Source organism: Schistocerca serialis, chromosome 4, assembly GCF_023864345.2.
Source record: "Schistocerca serialis cubense isolate TAMUIC-IGC-003099 chromosome 4, iqSchSeri2.2, whole genome shotgun sequence".
Taxonomy (NCBI): domain Eukaryota; kingdom Metazoa; phylum Arthropoda; class Insecta; order Orthoptera; family Acrididae; genus Schistocerca; species Schistocerca serialis.
The window spans coordinates 354,288,822-354,311,968 of NC_064641.1; positions in this window are offsets into that span (position 1 = coordinate 354,288,822).

Consider the following 23,147-nt stretch of genomic DNA (forward strand, 5'->3'; position numbering starts at 1 on the left):
GTAGCTACTTGCTCGTACAACATAATTCGCAGTGCGGTTGCTTGTGAGAACACTAGAAAGAGAACCAGATCCGGATCGTATCCACGCATGGGATTAACGACCGTGGGCTGGTACACTGGGCAGCTAGGGTGTGTTTTTTGGGCGTTAGTCCACGCCTGTATAGGTAAACACGGGGCTGGTCCCCAAATTTCACCTCAAACAAAACGTTACACAAACAATTAATATACGAAACAGACAGAATCAAGTTTTCACGGATAGCACACACGACCTCCCTTCCTTAAGCTGCCTTGACGAATGTGGCGCCAGGAAGGGTATCTGGCCATAGCTTAAATATTAAAATAAAATTTGCCAAATCCTAACTAAGCAGACCCCGTTACAGTTGGGATAAACACCAGGGAGAAGAAATTAAGAATTTATGGGAAACGTTGATCCCATAAAATAGAAGTGCAACTTCCATACAAGTACTGCTACAGAGCAACAGAGAACATACATCGAAATCACAGATTAAAACGTCAGAAAAATATATCATCACCTGTAGCGGGAACGTAAGTTCCTATGCTTATTTTCTTACAGTTAATTTTTGAACTATAACTGTTACTTTCGGCAAGTTCTCGTTTTTGTGACTAGAGATCATTGACGACGTATTCACATTCATTTTCAGAATCAGAATCATGTGCAGAAGGATCACTTGTGCACCATTTTTAACGCAGTTTGGACGCAGCCATGTAAATTTACTGGTAATATTTGAACACAGTTTTGAAACTTCGTGCGCAGTTATTACGAACAACATTACTGTAGTTTCTGTTCATGTATATAGACATATGGATAGAGTAGTATTTCTTTCTAAGAAGAATATACGAAACAATTCTTTCACTGATTCCAAACTTTCTTCACATTTTGCCACAGCAGCAAGAATGGCTGCATCTGCTGTTACATTGATGACAGTTTGATGTTCTTAGTAAACCTTCATGACCTCCTCCCAAATAAACATACTGTTAACGCAGTGACAATTTATAAAAATAATTGTGCTGTAAAAAAGCAGTGAGTTAATAGCAGTTCAACGCTGTAATTCAGTGAAATTGTGCGTTTACTATCTACATCTACATCTACATTGATACTCCGCAAGCCACCCAACGGTGTGTGGCGGAGGGCACTTTACGTGCCACTGTCATTACCTCCCTTTCCTGTTCCAGTCGCGTATGGTTCGCGGGAAGAACGACTGTCTGAAAACCTCTGTGCGCGCTCTAATCTCTCTAATTTTACATTCGTGATCTCCTCGGGAGGTATAAGTAGGGGGAAGCAATATATTCGATACCTCATCCAGAAACGCACCCTCTCGAAACCTGGCGAGCAAGCTACACCGCGATGCAGAGCGCCTCTCTTGCAGAGTCTGCCACTTGAGTTTGTTACACATCTCCGTAATGCTATCACGGTTACCAAATAACCCTGCGACGAAACGCGCCGCTCTTCTTTGGATCTTTTCTATCTCCTCCGTCAACCCGACCTGGTACGGATCCCACACTGATGAGCAATACTCAAGTATAGGTCGAATGAGTGTTTTGTAAGCCACCTCCTTTGTTGATGGACTACATTTTCTAAGCACTCTCCCAATGAATCTCAACCTGGTACCCGCCTTACCAACAATTAATTTTATATGATCATTCCACTTCAAATCGTTCCGTACGCATACTCCCAGATATTTTACAGAAGTAACTGCTACCAGTGTTTGTTCCGCTATCATATAATCATACAATAAAGGATCCTTCTTTCTATGTATGAGAATGGCATAAACTTACTGAAGAGCAACAGAAGAATGATCTGGTGTCTTATTACTATTCGTATATTAACGTTTAATATAGTCAATTTATGAGTAAATATTTTTTATTTTAAAATCAAGATTGGCATTAACGAGAATGCCCAGGAATAAAATTTGCTGTTTGTAAGACCATGAAATTTATATTTAAATTTAAAAATAAGAACAAAACTTCAAATGAACTGCTGACTTATTTCTGTTTGTACATTAACGTGCTCTGGAATATTGGTAAAGGCAGATTCTGTTTATTTCAGTTGGTGGAAATATGTATAAAAGTTATAGTATTTTTAATGAAGAAAAGCTGTTTGTGTGACTATGAACTTAATATTTAAAACAAGAACTAAATTTCAAATGAACTGCTGATTTATCTGAAATTTTGTTCTTATCCGAACAGGAATAACACGAGATCACTTCGTTCTTCTAGTCATTTATTTATTTTATTTTATTTTGAACTTTCATGTTAACGCCAGTTTTGATTGAAGTATTTGTACATATATCGACTTTAACAAATGCAAACAAAAAGAACATCTCTGGCCAAAGTAGACCTATGTCGTATCTTTTTGTCAAGATCTTTATTATAAGGAGCAGTTGTATAGTAGATGCCGGATGCTGGAAAAGTTTCGCTATCATAATGTATAAGCATTCATATTGTGTGAAAGTGTGTGTCGTGGTACCAAGTGGCCGCCACAACGGAAGCAGACAGATGGATACTAATAACAAAAATCTCCGATACTCTCACGTAAGTACGAAACCAAATTTTAGGTCCAAATCGACAGATAAACAATACTTAGGTTATGTATTAAAGCATGTTCCCACTTCTGGTCGCAGATCCAGCACCCAGGATTATGCTTGAAATAGGTATGTAACTTCCGGAGAAGCATTTTTAGATGAGCCTAAAAATGCTTAGAACCGGCTCTTGGTATGAAAAAATAACTATTTAAAAAAGTGACTGATCGCAATTTCCTATATTTGCATTGTGTTCAACCACTATGGTGCTCAGTAGTGCAGTATGTGCGATAATCACACAGTACTGTCTAACATATTTGTACCCATCACACTAGGACAGTATCAAGCGTGATTCGTCCGAAAGCACCACTTTTGTTACTCAGTTTCTATATATCCAGTTCGTGTACTAATAGCGTTATAGAACACTTGTCATATTTGACCAATAGGAGCCGACGAAATAGCGCAACAAGCGGCGTCGATTCATCGACATACAGTAAAAAGATTCCCACATTAGTTGCAATGATCCCGAATAAAACTTGACTTGAATAGAACTTGACGTAAATAAATAAATCAATCGCCCTTTTATAGACTTTCTATATACGCCCTCCACTTTTCCGCTTTCTCTACTTTGCTTGGAACTAGTTTTCCATCTGAACACTTGATTTCATACAAATAGTTCTGTTCTCCAAAGGTGTCTCTAATTTTCCTGTAGGCAGTATCTATCTTCGCCCTAGTGATATATGCCTCTAAATCCTTATATTTGTCTTCTAGCCAACCTTGCTTAGCCGGTTTGCACTTCCTGTCGATCTCATTTTTGAGACGTTTGTATTCCTTTTTGCTTGCTTCATTTACTGCGTTTTTATATTTTCTCGTTTCATCAATTAAATTCATATCTCTTCTGTTACCCAAGGATTTCAGGTAGCTCTCGTCTTTTTACCCATTTGATCGTCTGCTGTCTTCACTATTTCATCTCTAAAAGCTACCCATTCTTCTTCTACTGTGTTTCTTCCCCCCGTTCTTGTCAATCGTTCCCTAATGCTCACTCTCAAACTCTCTTATCCAGGTCCCATCTCCTTAAATTCCCACGTTTTTGCAGTTTCTTCAGTTTTTAACTACAGTTCATAACCAACGAATTGTGGTCAGAGTCCTGGAAATGTCTTACAATTTAAAACCTGGTTCCTAAACGTCTGTCTTACCATTATATAATCTGTCTGAAACCTTCAAGTGTCTCTAGGCCTGTTCCATGTACACAACCTTCTTTCATGATTCTTGAACCAAGTGTTACCTATAATTAAGTCATGCTGTGTGCAAAATTCTACCAGGTGGTTTCCTCTTTCATTTCTTACCCCCATTCCATGTTCACCTACTACGTTTCCTTCTCTTCCTTTTCCTACTATCGAATTCCAGTCACCCATGACTACTAAATTTTCGTCTCCCTTCACTACCTTAATAATTTCTTTTATCTCACCATACATTTCATCAATCTCTTCGTCATCCGCAGAGCTAGTTGGCATATAAACTTGTACTACTATGATAGGCGTGGTCTTCGTATCTATCTTGGCCACAATAATGCGTTCACTATGCTGTTTGTAGTAGCTTACCTGCACTCCAATTTTTTATTCATTATTAAACGTACTCCAACATTACCCCTATTTGATTTTGTATTTATAACCCTGTATTCACCTGACCAGAAGTGTTGTTCCTCCTTCCACCGAACTTCACTAAGTCCACTATATCTAACTTTAGCCTATCCATCTCCATTTTTAAATTTTCTAACCTACCTGCCCGATTAAGGGATCTGACATTCCACGCTCCGATCCGTAGAATGTCATTTTTCTTTCTCCTGATAACGATGTCCTCTTGAGTAGTCCCCGCCCAGAGATCCGAATGGGGGACTATTTTACCTCCGGAATATTTTACCCAAGAGGACGCCATCATCATTTAACCATACAGTAAAGCTGCATGCCCTCGGGAAAAATTACGGCTGTAGTTTCCCTTTGCTTTCAGCCGTTCGCAATACTAGCACAGCAAAGCCGTTTAAGTTAGTGTTACAAGGCCAGATCAGTCAATCATCCAGACTGTTGCCCCTGCAACTACTGAAAAGCCTGCTGCCCCTCTTCAGGAACCACACGTTTGTCTGGCCTCTCAGCAGATACCCCTCTGTTATGGTTGCATCTACGGTACGGCTATCTGTATCACTGAGGCACGCAAACCTCCCCACCAACGGCAAGGTCCGTGGTTCATGGGGGTGGGGGGTGGGGGTGGGGGGAAGTACGCGTATACGGACATAATAGATAGAAATGGATTGTAAGCAGAAACAAGGGGTACTGCAGCATGCAATGTGGCCACACCACGTTATAGACGCCGTCTTCTTCGCACGGCCGTAAAGAACTCACAACTTAGTTTGATTTCTGCCGAGTATTAACTGAGTGAAAGCTTCTTATTCTTGGGAATAAGCTAATATTGTTTACAAGAAATGGATATATATAGAGCAATGTCAAAATACCCAGACTCATGAACAGGGATCTACAAGAGGTTCATGAACTTACACCACTTATTACCCGAACCGCCCGCTTCTGAGCCAAAAATATACTTTTAGAATGGGAAGAGTTACCCCAAAATATAACACCATACGACATAAGCGAATGAAAATAAGCAAAGTAAACTAATTTTCATTTCGAACGATCACTCACTTCAGATACCGTTCGAATAGTAAAAACGACAGCATTAAGTTTTTGAACAAGATTTTGAACTTGGGTTTTCCATGACAGTTTACTGTGTATCTGGACCCCTAGAAGTCTGAAGCGTTCATTTTCACTAATCATATAACCATTCTTGTGAAAATAAAACATCAGGTTTTGTTGAACTGTCTGTCAGAAACTGTAAAAACTGTCTTACTGTGAATTAGCGTTAGTTTATTTTCTACAAGCTACGAACTGCACTATTTGAAACCGAGCCAATGTACACACAACGTCCTTTACTACCTAGCTAGTGCCATCAGCAAACAGAAATATTTTAGAGTTACTAGTAATACAAGAGGGCATTTGTATAAATAAGGAACAGAAGTGGCCCCAACACTGATCCCACGGGCACCCCTCACTTGACCGTACCCCACTCAGACCTCACATCACAGCCATTCTCAACGTTGTGAATAATGACCTTTTGCTGTCTGTTGCGAAAGTAAGAGGTGAACCAATTGTGAGTTACTCCCCATATTCCGTAGTGGTCCAGCTTCTGGAGCAATATTTTGTGATCAACGCAATCAAACGCCTTAGTTAAATAAAAAATGTCTAGCGCTCAAAACCTTTTGTTTAACCCATCCAGTACCTCACAGAGAAAAGAGAATATCGCATTTTCAGTTGTTAAACCACTTTTAAAGCCGAGCTGTACATTTGATAGCAAATCATGTGATATAAAATGATCAATTATCCTTACATACACAACCTTTTCAATAACTTTAGCAAACAATGATGGCACAGAAATAGGTCTGAAGTTATCTATATTACCCCTTTCTCGCTTTTTATAAGGCGGCTTTACTATTGAGTACTTTAATCCTTCAGGAAACTGACCATTCCTAAAGGGAAAATTACAAATATGGCTGAATACAGGGCTAACATGTGTAGCACAGTACTTTAATATACTGATAGGCACTCCATCATCTCCATGAGTTTTAGTCTTCAGTGATTTAACCATTGGCTCAATCTCTCCCTCGTCTGTATCGCAGAGGAGTATTTCAGACATCAATCTCGGAAAGGCATTCACCAAAAGAGTTATGATTCTCTGTAGAAACTAAATTTTTATTCAATTCACCAGCATGCTCAGAAAATGACTGTTAAATACAGTACATATATCTGATTTATCAGTAACAGAAATATTTTTACTACGAACTGACTTTATATCGTCGACCTTGTGCTGCTGACCAGATACTTCCGTCACAACTGACCATATGGTTTTAATTTTATCCTGTGAATTAGCTATTCTATTTGCATACCACATACTCTTTGCCTTCCTAATAACATTTTTAAGCACCTTACAATACAGTTTGTAATCGGCTACTGTAGATTGATTGTGATTACTTCTAACATTTTGATATAAATCCTTCTCTGTTCTACATGATATCGTTATCCCATTAGTAAGCCACCCGGGCTGCCTGTTAGTGCTAGTACACCATTTAGAACGATGTAATAGAAAGGAATTCTCAAAGAGCATGAGAAATGTGTTATTTATCACCTATATTATCGGCACTATCCTGCCACTCCTGTTCCTTAACAAGGTTTAAAAAGCTCTCTATTGCTTTTGGATTAAATTTTTCCAACATAGTTTGTAATTACATGTGACATTTGTTTGAGTACCTAGTGTTAAAATTTGTGTATCGTGGTCTGAAAGGCCATTCGCCCTTTTACTAAGAGAATGCCCATCTAGTATGGAAGAATGAATAAAAATATTGTCTACGGCAGTGCTATTGTTCCCCTGCACCCTCCTTGGAAAAACAATCTGCATCAGATCATATTAATTTGGAGATCTACCAACTTCCATTTTCTTGCACCATCATATACAAAATTAATAATGAACTCACCACATATAACTAATTTCTGTTACTTCCTATAAAGTGAATGAAGCACCCTCTCTAGATTGAGCAGAAAAGCTCGGAAGTCAGAGTTAGTGGACCTATAAACAACAACAATTAGAAGTTTAGTTTCACTAAACTCAACTTCCCTGCACAACATTCAAATATATGTTCAATTCAGTGCCGTGATACATGGACTCAAATGGAATACTGTTTTTTACGTACACAGCAATTCCCCACCCCGCAAGAAACTCCTGGAAAAACAGCCAGTTAATCTGTATCCTCGTAAAGGAAGCCTCTGAATTGTCAAGTTATTTAAGTGGTTCTCCGATATACCAATAATTTCAGACCCAACATCTATAAGCAGTTCACTAACTTTATCTCTAATACCTCTTATGTTTTGATGAAATATGCTAATTCCTTCTCTACTTGGAAACATGACGTTCTCTGAAGGCGAGCCCATAGTTAGAGGGACTTACTTTAAGCAGGTGTGCCTATCAGATGACTTCAATCTATAAAAGGTACAGATCTAACACCAACTACAACAGGAATTTTTCCATGAGTGATCCCACCACCACCCTGTCACCTATAAGCTTTGCCAGCCTTCCCTTTCCATACCTATCGAGGTGCAGGCCATGCAAGATGAAACCCGAAATACTGGTAGACCAAACTGGCGCCACTGAAATGTAGCCCATGCCCTTTGCCATCAGCGCCCTCCCCAGCCCCATGTTAATGCGCCTGACAGCCGCATTAAGATGAGGCCGATCATGACGCTGAAACAGTTGCACAAAATGCACATTAGTGCAACCACTTTGAGTAGCTGTCTTTACCAGGTCACCACCTACATCATATTCCCCGTCCCTATCAAGACTGTTCCCTGCTCCACCCACTATCACTACCTGATCTTCCTTCGTGAAATTCCTACATAACTCTCCTATGCTGTCAGTCACCTGAGCCGACCCTGCACTAGGCTTCACAATGCTGGTGACCTGCTACTCACTCATCAACACTTCCTACAACTGCTGGCCCACACCTCTACCATGCGAACTACCTAGCAGCAGAACCTTCTTCTTTCTGTTAGACTTTGCAACTGCCCTAGGCCTCATAACTGCTGAGGACTGCTGCAGGTTGCCTACGTCTACAGCTACAAGAGGCTCGTCTCCACTCAACTCTGACAGTTGGTCAAATCTATTGCATATGCGCAAAGTATAACTGTCTGAATACCTCCTCCTCCTAGCTGCCTTCTTGTCAACTGCCAGCTCCCATTCCCCACTAGCCCTCACCCTCCTCAACCTATCTAGTTCCTCCTTTGCGCATTGTAACTGCACCTGGAGGGCACAGATCCTCTATCAATTTATTTCTAGGCTACTACAAATTCTGCATTTCCAGGAGAGGATCTCGCTAGAATGCCCACTGGCTTCCCCATTGCATTCCCTCCCCTCCTCCCCCCCCCCCCCCCAAAATGAAAATATTTTGAACAAATCCCACGACGTAACTCATTACTCACAAATCTACGACAGAGCCCACACTTCTCACTCATGGTAAAATTCTAGTTACTGACAGAACTATACGTCTACGTTATCTAAGTTCAATGACACCAGTAAAACTATTTATTGAACTAACAATAGTTGTCTCGATATTCTCTACTACTTGTATGAAAACTACTGCACACTGCTAATACCAGTACCAAGAAAACTTCACAAAATTACTAGCTAAAACTAAAAATTAAAGCGACCACTGGAACACTCAACAAAGTTAAAACACTGAATGAAAATCTGACTGAAATATTTCTCTAGAAACACAGAAGGTTCTAAAAAACACAGCGAGCGAACATTTCCAAAAGTTTGTTAAATCTCTATTTCGCCAGAAACAGCACGAAACACCGCTGAAAACTATTAAATTTAAAAACTGTATAACAGCGCACAAATAACTTTGTCAGTATTTAGCCTTATAACCGCTACAGTTGCAGCTGCACGTCGCAAAATGTAAACACACTACTGAGGAGTGAGTCTTGGACGAACGACGTAAGCACACTCACGAATAACAGACCATTCGAGTAAATAAAACATGAAGAAACACTGAGATTAATGAAAATCCACTAATAACTTACTTTTACAGCAAATATTAACACAAATAAACTTTAAAATAAGTAACTGGAGACAAAAACTTTATAAAATATTGACGAGCAATATCAACAGCAGTGCAGCACACGTGACGTCCACGAAAGAATGTGAGTCAATATTATGGGAATGGAGGAGGACGTAGATGAAGATGAAATGGCAGATATGATACTGCGTGAAATACCTAAGTCGAAACAAGCCCCGGGAGTAGACAACATTCCATTAGAACTACTGATACCCTTGTGAGAGCCAGCCCTAACAAAACTCTACCATCTGGTGAGCAAGATGTATGAAACAGTCGAAATTCCCGCAGACTTCAAGAAGAATATAGTAATTCCAATCCCAAAGAAACCAGGTATTGACAGATGTGACAGTTACCGAACCATCAGTTAAATAAGTTACAGCTGCAAAATACTAACACGAATTCTTTACAGACGAATGGAGAAACTGGTAGAGGCTTCTCGGTGAAGAGGAGTTTGGATTCCGCAGAAATATTGGAATACGTGAGGCAATACTGACCTTGCGACGTATTTTAGAAGATAGATTAAGGAAAGGCAAACCTACGTTTGTAGCATTCGTAGACTTAGAGAAAGCTTTGACAATATTGACTGGAATACTCTTTCAAATTCTGAGGATTGCAGGGGTCAAATATAGGGTGCGAAAGGCTATATAAAATTGGTACTGAAACCAGATGGCAGTTACAAGAGTCGAGGGGCATGAAAGGGAAGAAGTGGTTGGGAAGCCTATCCCCAATGTTATTCAATCTGTATATTTGCGAGGTGCCGGGGCTAGCAGTGTATCTAACACTAAATTCTTCTAGAACCTTCATAAGGAAATGATGCTCTAAGCCCCCCCTTTTCTAACTCCGACTTTTGCTGTTGCACACGGATTAAGAAGAAACGCGAACTGACTCTAGTCGACCCTGCTATTCCACCAATGGAGATACTTGGCGCCAATTTCTGCGCCGATATTGCTACGTCACAGAGCTATCCCCTGAGCCAGCCAATCACAGTTATGACTTTCCAGAAAACGCGGGAATTTGCCCGCCAAGACTGCCTGGGAACACAAGTCATTCCCACGCCTCGCTGGTAGCCCGCCAGAAAGTGTTTTCACTAAGTTTCTGCCAAGTAACGAAATCTCTAGCCCAGCCGATCCGTCAGACCCCTGTGGGCATGTCGCTCCCGCTCTTATGACAATGTCGGCGTCTGGAAAGCATCCAATCGACTCCCTCACACCCGTCGGCTTAACCCTTTCAAGTTCAGCAGAATCCGCCTGTCACCGGACCACCCGGGTGACGAGAGACGCTGTATGGGAAGCCCGTCTGTGAAGGAATAGCGACTTTTCACCGCATGCAATTAGAGAGGAAAACCAAGTTACTCAGAGTAAGATAGAAATATGAGAGGGGGTTCATGCCACCTCTCATATTGAGCAAGCAGTGCAGGAAACAAAAGAAAAATTCAGAGTAGGGATTAAAATTCATGGAGAAGAAATAAAAACTTTGAGGTTTGTCGATGACATTGTAATTCTGCAAGAGACAGCAAAGAACCTGGAAGAGCAGTTGAACGGAATGGACCGTGCCTTCAAAGGATGATATAAAATGTACATCAACAAGAGCAAAACGAGGATAATGAAATGTAGTCTAATTAAATCAGGCAATGCTGAGGGAATTAGATTAGGAAATAAGACAATTAAAGTAGTGGATGAGTTTTGCTATTTGGGCAGCAAAATAACTGATGATGGTTGAAGTAGAGAGGGTAAAATATAGACTGGCAATGGCAAGAAAAGCGTTTCTGAAGAAGAGAAATTTGTTAACATCGAGTATAGATTTAAGTGTCACGAAGTCATTTCTGAAACTATTTGTATGGAGTGTAGCCATGTATTGAAGTGAAACATGGACGATAAATAATTTGGACAAGAACAGAATAGAAGCTTTCGAAATGTGGTGTTACAGAAGAATGCTGAAGATTAGATGGGCAGATTATGTAATTAATGAGGAGGTACTGAATATAATTGGGAAGAAGAGGAATTTGTGGCACCACTTGACTAGAGGAAGGGATCGGTTGGTAGCACACATTCTGAGGCATCAAGGGATCACCAGTTTAGTATTGGAGGGCAGTGTGGAGGGTAAAAATTGTAGGGGGAGACCAAGAGATGAATACACTAAGGAAATTCAGAAAGATGTAGATTGCAGTAGGTACTTGGAGATGAGGAAGCTTTCACAGGATAAGAGTAGCATGGAGAGCAGCATCAAACCAGTCTCTGGACTGATGACCACAACAACAACAACATTGACATTTAAATGATGATCATAATTGGGAAAATCAGATTCTTCAAGTAGGTTCTAGATGTTGCACTCTATTCCTCATTTTGCAAAAGTTTAACTACCCAAAGTTTATAGCGACGTTACAAGCACGATGATGTTGTAATTTGCGTGTTGTTAGAATGCGTACTTATGAGGGGATATTGAAAAGTAATGTCTACTAATTTTGTATTCTACTTTCAATATTGGTTGAAATATTACAGGTCATGCGTGTTACTCGGAGACGTTTCTGCTTCGCTGACGCAAGTTGCAACCTTCTGCGTATAGAGTGACCCGAATTGTAGGGTGCACAATGGCGACGTGTAGCGTAACTATGTCGGTCTGCGAGAAAGCGAGGACCACGTGGAAGACAGGCGTTGGCGCGTACGTCACAGCACGTGACCGTGCAGGCCTTAAGAGAGCCAGCAGCGTCTACCACGGGGAGCGAAAAACTATTTCATATCAGTTTAATAATTCTTAACTGCGCGTTTAACTACATGCAAGTTCTCGATATCACACTACAAAATTGAGTCCTTTAGCGGATACCTTTTGAATTAAATATTGATTTCCCATGGGTCTTGGACGGAGCTGAACGTTCCCGAAGTGTGGTTGAGAATCCTACTTGTGTCACATCACAAGTTCGTTGCGGGGCCGTGTATCCCGCTGGTCCCGGGGACAAACATAGCGACGGTATCAACAAACTGGTCTCTAGTTGGGAGCAATGTGTTCGTCGGCAGGGCGACAATGTTGAGATGTAAATATGTAATCACGAAAATTAAAGATGTAGACTGTTAATGACGTTAGTTTTATTTAAAAACCTTTAGGTTTTTCACATAAATTCGAAGGCTCGTCTCTTCAGTACGCCCTCGTAACTAATTCAAATAACCTCGGTATTCCTAGCAATGCGTCAGATTGTTATTAAACGTTTCAGTACTTTGGAAAATAATATTTCTTTACTTCTTTTTCGTGGTTCACCCCGATAGCTGAGTAGTCAGAAGCTACTACCCATCAACAATTACTATGATAAAAACGCCATCTTCCTCAGAAGAACCGTCATGTTAACTCCAATTTTCGATGATGCGATTCAGAACATGGAGAAACAAGAGACAATCTGATCTTTGAAAAACACGTACGATGAAATGACGAACATCACTTTCTGGTCTAGTCTTGTGTTTCTTCTAAAATGTCAAGGAACTTGTGATTAATTCCACATCTACATCCATACTCCACAAGCCACCTGACTGTGTGTGGTGGAGTGTACTTTGAGTACCTCTATCGGTTCTCCCTTCTATTCCACTCTTGTAGTGTTCGTGGAAACAAAGATTGTCGGTACGCCTCTGTGTGGGCTCTAATCTCTGTGATTTTATCCTCATAGTCTGTTCGCCAGATATACGTAGGAGGGAGCAATATACTGCTTGACTCCTCGGTGAAGGTATGTTCTCGAAACTTCAACAAAAGCCTGTACCGAGCTACTGAACGTCTCTCCTACAGAGTCTTCCACTGGAGTTTATCTATCATCTCCGTAACGCTTTCTCGATTACTAAATGAACCTGTAACGAAGCGCGCTGCTCTCCGTTGGATCTTCTCTCTCTTCTATGAACCCTATCTGGTACGGATCCCACACTGGTGAGCAATATTCAAGCAGTGGGCGAACAAGTGTACTGTAACCTACTTCCTTTGTTTTCGGATTGCATTCCCTTAGGATTCTTCCAATGAATCTCAATCTGGCATCTACTTTACCGACGATCGACTGTATATGCTCATTCCATTTTAAATCACTCCTAATGCGTACTCCCAGATAATTTATGGAATTAACTGCTTCCAGTTGCTGACCTGCTATATTGTAGCTAAATGATAAAGGATCTTTCTATGTATTCGCAGCACATTACACGTGTCTACATTGAGATTCAATTGCCATTCCCTGTGCCATGCGTCAATTCGTTTGTTTTGTTACTTTTAAATGTCACTTGAAAATAATGTACTACTGTAGAATGTTATGAGCAATAAATTGAACATCTTTCTCAAAAAAAAAAAAATAAATAAACAAAAGTGGTCAGCTTGGCCGTCTGTCACGCCATGGAGCCCGGGTTCGATTCCCGGCTGGGTCAGAGATTTTCTTCGCTCAGGGACTGGGTGTTGTCCTCATTATCATTTCATCATCGTCAGTGGAAGGTAACGGAAAACCACCACTGGAATCACTTCCCTAGACGCTCATGCGGTGAACCTCTCTGACGAGGCTTCCCCCATGACAAGACCTGCCGTAAGGCAGAACACAAAGTTAAGTATCTTTTTCGCAGCTATGGCATGTTTCTTCATTTTGATTCTGTACGTCCTGTACTTGATCCACAGTGTATCACCACAGCAGTTAAAATGCTACTGTCAGGCTTTGAACCAAGACGCGAAGACGCAAATGTTTTTCCTCTACATGTTTATTAAATACTAACATAGCTCTCTCGGTTGGCAATGCTTCATTTTGCTTTCAAAACGAGCCCTAGATATGTGGCGTCAGGAGGTCTGCTTTCAGATGAATATCACGACTGGGTGACTTGGTAAGCGTTCTTTCAGCATTAAATAACTTGATTTGTGTGGGACAACCGGAAATTCCGTGCTTTTCCGAGACTGAGTCAGTTCTTACAAAACTTCACTACTCTTTCGTGCTACCTGTGTTCCGCTGCTTCTGATGGTACAGAGGTGAAAGCCCACTGGGCGTCAGAGTTGGGTAGAGCGCCGGGTGTCGGAAGCAGGGCGGTTGGCTAAGCGGCGCCGCGGCCGGGAGGTAAGTTTCCGCAACAAGTGCTAAGCGCGTTAAGTGCGGAAAGCTGCGTGCAGGCGTGAGCAGCCGCTTAACTCGACACCCCTGCCGGCCGCGCTAACCGCACAACAGTCTCATTAGTGGCGGTTGCCGCACATGTGCGCTTTTTGGCTCACCGCGCCCATCTGTCAGTCCGACATTTGGGACGACATCTGGCCTGGCCTTTCACGCTCAGCATCATGCTATTGTCTCCCCTAATTCATTACTATTGTCCGATTAAAATTGCTTGGTAGTTGACGTCTGTCACTTGCAGCTACGGTATTGCAACACTCGCAACACTCGCTGCCAGGTACCGCTCGTTTACAGGCGACACAAAAATAGGGCGGGTCACTTTGCAAATACTATTAATGTGTAACGCGGAGCAATGTTGGAAGCGACCGTCGAGAGTTAAGATGGAAATGGGAGGTGCTCTGTCGACAGCCGATAAATAAATAAATGCCGTGTGACTAGCGCCTCCCGTCGGGTAGACCGTTCACTGGGTGCAAGTCTTTCGATTTGACGCCACTTCGGCGACTTGCGCGTCGATGGGGATGAACTGATGAGGATTAGGACAACAGAACACCCAGTCCCTGAGCGGAGAAAATTTCCGACCCAGATGGGAATCGAACCCGGGCCCTTGGCATTGACATTCTGTCGCGCTGACCACTTTTTTTTTTTTGTTTTTATTTATTTATTTATTTTCAATAAGGATCACTCTGTTAAAAGGAACATATAGACCATTTCATCGTATGGTATGTGCATCACATAGTGAGTGGTGAGAGAAGCGTGAGGTTCGTCATCAGCTGTCAAATGTGCACACCGGCTGCACCCGGCACATCCCAACTGCGTGGGGGGTCGAGGAAGACTGCCTGAAGATAATTGGCAAAGGTTTTCCGATAGTGTGACCATCTATGAACCTCACTGTGGGCTTGCTGCAAGAAATACCAAAAGTCAAGTCGCGACGTGGCAGTATCCCCACAGAGGTACGCGATCGTCCAACCTTTGATCCAGATGATCGACTGTGATTTAGTCGCCGGAAAGTAGTCACTCTCTGGATGTAAGAAGGAAGCAGGTGTAATATGTTGCGGGGTCACACGGAGGTAGCAAGCCACCATCTGTCTTCCTAGGAGCCAGACGTCCTCCACCGCGATACAAGTTAAGCGGTGATGGTCGTCATCCACTTGGTGACATTTCGGGCATAGTGGAGTGTCCACTAGTCCAATTGCATGGAGCCGTTGGTGGGTGTTGAACTTGCCACAGGCGACAGAGAACCACAGTGCCCGAACGAAGGTAGGAAAGAATTTTTGGTGCACATGTCTCCAAATCTTCGGCCAATGCAACCTGGGGTGTTTCAGTTCAATTACATTACAACGTATCCGTCGTAGCAGCCAAACATAAAAATCCTTCGCGCATGGCGGTCTCGTGCGCGGAAGCTCGTCTCTGATATAACTAAGTTCCACGATAAATGTTGAGACATGCGCAAAATGTGGCGTAATGTTGCCCACCGCCACCGGAGGTGTGAGGGACGCTGGAACCAGGAGATCCAGTAGGCGGGATGTAAGGGAATCACGCCCGCTACGCCATTGCTTATACATTGTGGCTAGAAGGAGCGCCGTCGCACGGCAGTGAACATTCGTAAGTCCGAGTCCCCCCTTGTCCGTAGGGAGAGTGAGCGTTTCGTATCGCACCTTGAGGGGCGATCCAATCATCACGAAATAGCCTAGTGCTGATTGAAGGCGACGTCCGAGCGTGAGTGGTAGGGGCAGGATCTGCGAAATATGCACCATTCGAGAAACCACATAAGTGTTCAGGTACTCGACTCGCTGCAAAGGATCAAGGCGCCGTAGGAGATGTTGTCGGACCATGGTACGTGTTGTCTGTAAAATACGTCGGTAGTTAACTGCTGCACTATGTTTTACAGATGAGGTAAAGTCTATGCCGAGATAGCGGAATCGTTGCACATAAGGAAACGGACTGATTTCTTCCGGCGTAAGGCCCCTTCCCACCGGCATTGCCGCCGATTTGTTCATGTTCACTGCACCACCCGCGATCACACTGTGGTCCAACAACAGTTCAAGGACCGTCTTCACCTCTTCCTCAGAACGAACGAGCAGCAGGAGGTCGTCCGCATAGGCACGACATTTGAAGGTGTAGCCCCGTAGTTCCATCCCAGAAAGAGAATTGGTGAGCCTCCCAATTAATGGTTCCAACGCTATCGCGAACAGCAGCATCGAAAGAGGGCAGCCCTGGCGAATGGATCGTCGAATTTGAATGGGCCCTGCTATACGCCCATTAACCTGTACCAAGGATTGTGCGCCCCCGTAAATCCTTCTAATGAGACCAGTAAAACGGTCTGGAAAACCCATTTGTTCCAGTACAGCATACAGATAGTTGTGGCGCACCTTATCAAAAGCACTGTCAAAATCAACCGCCACCATCGCCGCTTTAAGCCGGCACTCCTCCGCCAGCGCTATCACATCACGGCATTCGCCAGTAGCTGTTTGCACATTCACCGATCCACCCGGTGTCGTCTGTTCCGGAGAGAGAACGCTACGAATTAACATACGACATCGGGACGCTAGCAACCGTGCAAAGATCTTATAGTCGGCATTAAGCAGGGTGATGGGGCGATAATGTGTGACCGTAATTCCTGGCTTCGGTTTATGTACTGGCACCAGGAGGCCTTCCATAAAAGCCGGTGGAATAGGCGCATCGGAATTTAACATCTCGTTGTACATTTCCGTCCATCGCGGTGCCATTTCGTTGCGAAATTCGCGATAGAATTCAGCAGGAAGCCCATCAATGCCTGGGGACCGATTCAACGCACCTTGTGCGATCGCATCATGTATTTCCTCACAGCTAATGGCTTCCAGTAAGGTGCCCGCGGCTTCCACCGTCAGTGTACGGGAGACGGACGTGGCGATACGGTCGAGGTCATCGAAAGAGGCTGCTTCTTCCCGATAGATGTGTTGGTAATGGTCGACGAATGCAGAGACAATGTCAGCTTGACGCGTCACTCTTCGGTCTTCGCGGGTGATTAACTCCCGTACCAAAACGCGTCGTCGGTGCTTTCGTTCATTCACGACGTGGTGCATGGAAGGAATCTCGTGCCTTATCGTATCGTGACATCTGGCGCGCACCATGGTTCCCTGAAGATGTTTCCGAGCTAAAGCCACTAGTTTAGCTTTTATCCTTTTGCGTTCGATCCAGATGTCCTGTCCCGGCGGGCCAACATCCAGGTCGCGCAGTGCTGCAAAATAAAAGTCGGTGGTACGGCGGCGCCATTCCGCCATTTCCCTGCTATATGAGATGAACGTACGGCGAAGCGCCGATTTAGCACAAGTCAGCCACCAATCAAGCTTCGTCGCATACCTTCCAACCCTTCGCTCGCACATCGTCCATGTCTCAAGGATCCGTTGACGGCATTCAGGATCATGTAGATGTTGAATGTTTAGTTTCCACGGGGCCTTACTGTTCCACACCTCTCTACGGGGAAGAAGCACCGTACAGATGTAAGCGCTGTGATCGGAAAAAGCCAATGGCCAGCGTTCCGCGTCCTGGACATCATTTGCATGAGCCCGTGAGATATAAATGCGATCTAATCTGCTCGCCGAATGACTTGTCACATAGGTGTATCCCGGTGCAGCTCCATGTCGTAATTCCCACGTGTCACTAAGTACAAGGTCGTTGACAACGATTCGCAACTCCTGGCTGATGTTTGCTTGCGGCCATTGGTCTTTCTGGCTGAGAACACAGTTGAAATCTCCACCAATTATTACACATTCATAACGTCCATGGAATAGTGGAGCAATGTCTTCGGCATAAAATCGCGCCCTTTCCCGCCGCCGATTGTTTCCCGACGGTGCATAAAGATTGATGATGCGTGTCCCAAACGTCGTGAAAGCCATTCCCCTGGCCGACGGAAGATAACACACGTTTTCCACTGGGAAGCCATCTCGCACGTAAACTGCCACCCCACTCCCATTGTGATCTCCATGTGACGAATAGGATTGGTAGCCTGCGATGTATGGGAGTGCAGCTATGTGGACTTCCTGCAGCAAAGCAATATCCACATCAGATGCCCAAACCGTTTCCTTCAATAGGTGTATTTTGGCCGGGGAACGCACGTCATTGATATTTAATGTCGCAATACGGTTCGCATGGCGTTGAATCCCACTCTGTCGAGGCGCAACAACATCTCCCTGCACCGGCGCCGGGGGCTGAGTTAGAAGACGTTCTCTCGCCCCTCTCCCTTCACCTTCAGCAATTATTAGTCCGTCTTCGTGAGTGCCGGCTGCCTCTGTATGACGTCCGGCGCCTCCTCAATATCCTCATACCACATCTTTTCAGGCTGTGATATATTCGTGTCCATAGCCACAGCATCTGCGTCTGGAGAGCCAACTGGCTGTGATTTCTCTTCAGAATCACCACGTCCCGGTACCGTCAATGTGACTGACCGCTGTGGGTCGGATCGAACAGTTCCCAGTACCTCATCCTGTTTCGTAGAGGCTGTTGTGTCGTCTTGGTCCACAGGCACATCGTCGTCGGGGCAAGGGGAGTCATCCCGAGGAGATGTCGTGCGACGCCGCCGTTTCCTCCTTTTCGGGGAACGCTGTTTGCGTGATCTTCCGTCCGTGTCCTCAGATTGCAGGGAATCACGGCTGCCCGACAGAAAAGCATCCGTAGGAACTGGAAGTGTTTCGAGTCCCATCGTTGAACTTGGTGGGAGTTCGGTCGAAACTAATGATGTCGTCTCAGAGTGCGTTTCAGACGGAACAGCATCCGTAGTGGCTGGAACTGCTTCTTGTACTATCGGTGTGCTGGGTGGGAGTTCGGTCTCATCTGATGTCGCCGTAGATTGTATGCTCGACGGAGCAGCATGCTCTGTCATCCCGACGTCTGCGACAAGGTTTCGGAGAGTGCCATCTTGATCTTCCACCGAGGCTGTGCCCTTTCGGTCATCAGCGGACGCAGTGAGGGCTTTGGCATAGGTGATCGGTAGTACTGTCATCGCCGGCGACGGCTCCCGCACACCTGAAGGCAGTTGCGTAATCCGTCGTTGCATACAGTTCGACCTGAGGTGTCCCTCCTGGCCACATCCAGAACATGTACGTGGTTGACCATCGTAAATCACCACCGCCCGACAACCACCAATTGTCAGATAGGACGGTACATGCTTCTGAAGATCAATAGTGATCTGCCGCACTCCGTTAAGAACGGGGTATGTGGCGAATTGTGTCCAGCGTTCTGCTGTGTGACCATGTACTGTGCCGTATGGCTTAAAAGCCTCGATAACTTCGTCAGCCGGGAGCTCAAATGGCAGCTCAAAAACACGTATTGTCCGTATACCCAGACCAGCATGTTCTACAGTTACCGTGCCGACATTCCCGTCACTATGGCAAAATCGGAGACCTGCTTTTGTCGCCTGTAGAAGTCTCTCACACGCCGCGTCATTTACCATCTTAACATACACCGTGGGACTAACGATGGACAGGTGAATTCCAACAATATCATTTGGCGGTATCTTGACGTCCTCTCGAATGAATCGTTCCACTGCTAAAGCCTTTGGTCGTTCGTAGTCTTTGCAGAAATTGAACCGTAATGTAGTTTTCCTGTACTTGTTCGCCATGATCGTTGTTACTAGCTCGCGCGCAGACTAAGTCCACAAGTAAACAAACACTCGCACGCGCCGCACAGGCGGAAGTATCGGACCTCCGCTTCGCACGGCCGCTAGCGCCGAACTGTTACCACTCAGCTACCGGGGGCGGACGACCAGTGAGTGAACTGCGGCACACAAGGCGTTTCGTAGCATTGAATATAAACTCATGTCCTAACCTAAGCACAAACTCGTGATGTGCAACGTAGCCTATAAATCGGCGATCAACAATCTGCGGCGAAGAAAATTACGATAGCTTTGTCCACGGCACGTAAGACAAACATCTAGGAACAAATTCAAGACAGAAGAGTTTAACAATATTTTTGTTTACGTAGCCATCTTCGGCAGTGAAATAGCAAATTGTAATTTCTCGCTGTCATTGGTTACTTGAAACTATCCTCACACTGGCTACATGGGATGCCATATTACAGACCTATGAGCAGCCTTGGTTGGCACGTTGTATCAGATTATAGGGGACAGAAGCGGATTTCAAACAAAAAAAGAATAGTAGGAACAAAAATAAGAGCAAATAAAAAAAAGTGAATGAGATTTTGAAAATGATGCAGCAAAGTATTAGAAACAAACTATTTATGCAAATCAAGAAACTGAATTAAAACAGCCATCAATTTCTTTTAGAAATTAAAAGAAATTCGCAGTATGTGGCGAGATATGAACCTACGAACTTCTGAAACAGCTAGTTGTTTGGCTAACCACTGCGCCAAAGGACTGGACGGCAGGTGGGAATTTTTTTTGTGGCTCTCATGACCTAGTCGCAACGGTTATTGCAGCCTTCAAAACTTCGTCATCACGTGGTATCGTGAGAAGCTTACCTAACGTAGGCCGATCTCTACGATTATAAATAACTGTACACGTCAGGCTGAATCTTGTACGGAATAATCCAGTCGTTTTTGGTTAGGGCTGTGTATGAAACGTGTGCATCTCCTTAGCATCGTTTTGGGAGCGCACGGGCGCACGCGCGCTGGTGTGTGTGTGTTTCCAAGTATGTTGTTTTTGGTGTGGTTATCATGTGTGATGAAATACGAAATAAAAGGGCCAGACCCAGGATTGGGGATCCAAACACATCAAGAAAGAAAGCCGGACAAGAAATTGGAAGTGAACTGACTACTTGTTGTGGCAGTTTGGTGACGGCGAACGGTTCGGCCGTGACGGTGAACGCTTTGAGTATAGGACATCAGCTCCATCGTGCGAAATGTCAACTATCAAGTAGTTTTAATCGGACTGTAGTTACAATGTCACCAGTTACCACATTGGACTCATATTCGGGAGGACGACGGTTCAAACCCGAGTCCTGTCATCTTGATTTAGGTTTTCCGTGATTTCCCTAAATCGCTCCAGGCAAATGCCGGGATGGTTCCTTTGAAAGGGCACGGTCGACTTCCTTCCCCGTCCCTCCCTAATCCGATGAGACCGATGACATCGCAGTTTGGTCTCTTCCCCAAAACAACTCAACCCATCACCCTCACCAATTGCCATGTTCAGCTAATAATGAAATTAGCACTAACGAATGTATCTGTCGGTGCAATTCATTCACTATATGTATTTTACGAATCTTCACTGACACTAAGTGGCACATACACTGATGAACTAAACATTATCGCCGCTGCCCACGGCGAGATTAAGTGCCACGTGAAGGCGCTGTAGGTACGTGATGCGGTAAGCAAAATGTATAAAGGCAGCAGAAACTAATGGTGAATCACCATAGCGACATATGGGTCCCTATTGGAGTTATCGACTTTGGCAAGGGACAGATTGCTACGGCCCTGCGCTGGGAAGGAGCATCTCGGGAACGGTGAAGTTGGTCGGCTGTCCGCGTGGTAATGATGTCCATATCCATGGAAACATGTTGAAGCATGCCGAAACCACAAGTAGGCGACAGGTTGTTGGACGTCTACGCCCCATCACGTAGCGTGGAAGTCGTTGGGCTTGACGGATCTGTAAAGCAAGATACTTGGCGCTCTGTTGCAGATCTGACGACAGAGCGCAGTGCTTGTCCAGGCAGAAGTGTCTCGGAGCACACCGTTCAGCCCACGTCGTTGAACATGGCGCTGGTCAGCGCACGGCCTTTACACTTTCCGACCTTGACCTAATGACATCGTCAGTTACGATTGCAGTGGGCAAACGATAATTGGGAGTGAATCGAGAATCAATGAAAACGTATTGCCTGGTCGTCTGAATCACGTTTCTTGTTACACCAGGTTGGTGATCATATCCAGATACACTTTCGTTCAGGCGAACTTCTGCTCGAAAGGTGCACAGTGCTACAGACGCAGGCCGATAGGAGCAATATTCACTACGGGGACCATTCATTTGGGTCTCTTCAGAAGGAGCGGGCTTTGTTACTTCATATGATGGTACATTAGATTAGCTGAAGCCTTGTAAAATCATGTGATGTATGTAATAAGGCCCACTCCTTTTGAATATTTTCAGAAATATCGAAACCTAGGTCAGTGACTAATAAACCTTTGTTTTGCAACTGGTTGGCTGATTTTTGCAACCTCTTCAGATTTACACAGTTGCTGTTTCACAGCCATGTTTAAGGTTTTAAAAATGCTCCATCCGAACAGGCCTCGGGAGGTTCAACGGCACCGATCGACCGCCGTGTCATCAGCAAACGATAGGCGCCGCTGGATGCAAATGTGTAGGAGTATCTGGTCAGCACACAGCTCTCCCGGCCGTTGTCAGCTTTCGTGACCGGAGCCGATACTTCTCGAGCAAGTAGCCCCTCAGTTTGCTTCACAAGGTCTGAGTGCACCCGGTTTGCCAACAGCGCTCGGAAACCAGGGTGGACACCCATCTAAGTGGTACCCAAGACCGACAAGGCTTGGCGTTGGTGATCTGACGGGAAGCGGTGCTAACACTCCTTCAAAACCATTCCCAGAAACGCTTAGAGCTGCAGGAGAGCTTCTATAAAGTTTGGAAGGTGGGAGACGAGGTACTGGCAGAAGTAAAGCTGTGAGGACGGGGCTTGAGTCGTGCTAGGGTAGCTCAGACAGTAGAACACTTGCCCGCGTAAGGCAAAAGGTCCCGAGTTCGAGTCTCGGTCCGGCACACAGTTTTATTCCGCCAGGAAGTTTCATATCAGTGCACACTCCACTGCAGAGTGAAAATCTCATTCTGGAACTCATACTTAGCTGAAATCGGTAGCCGGTGATTG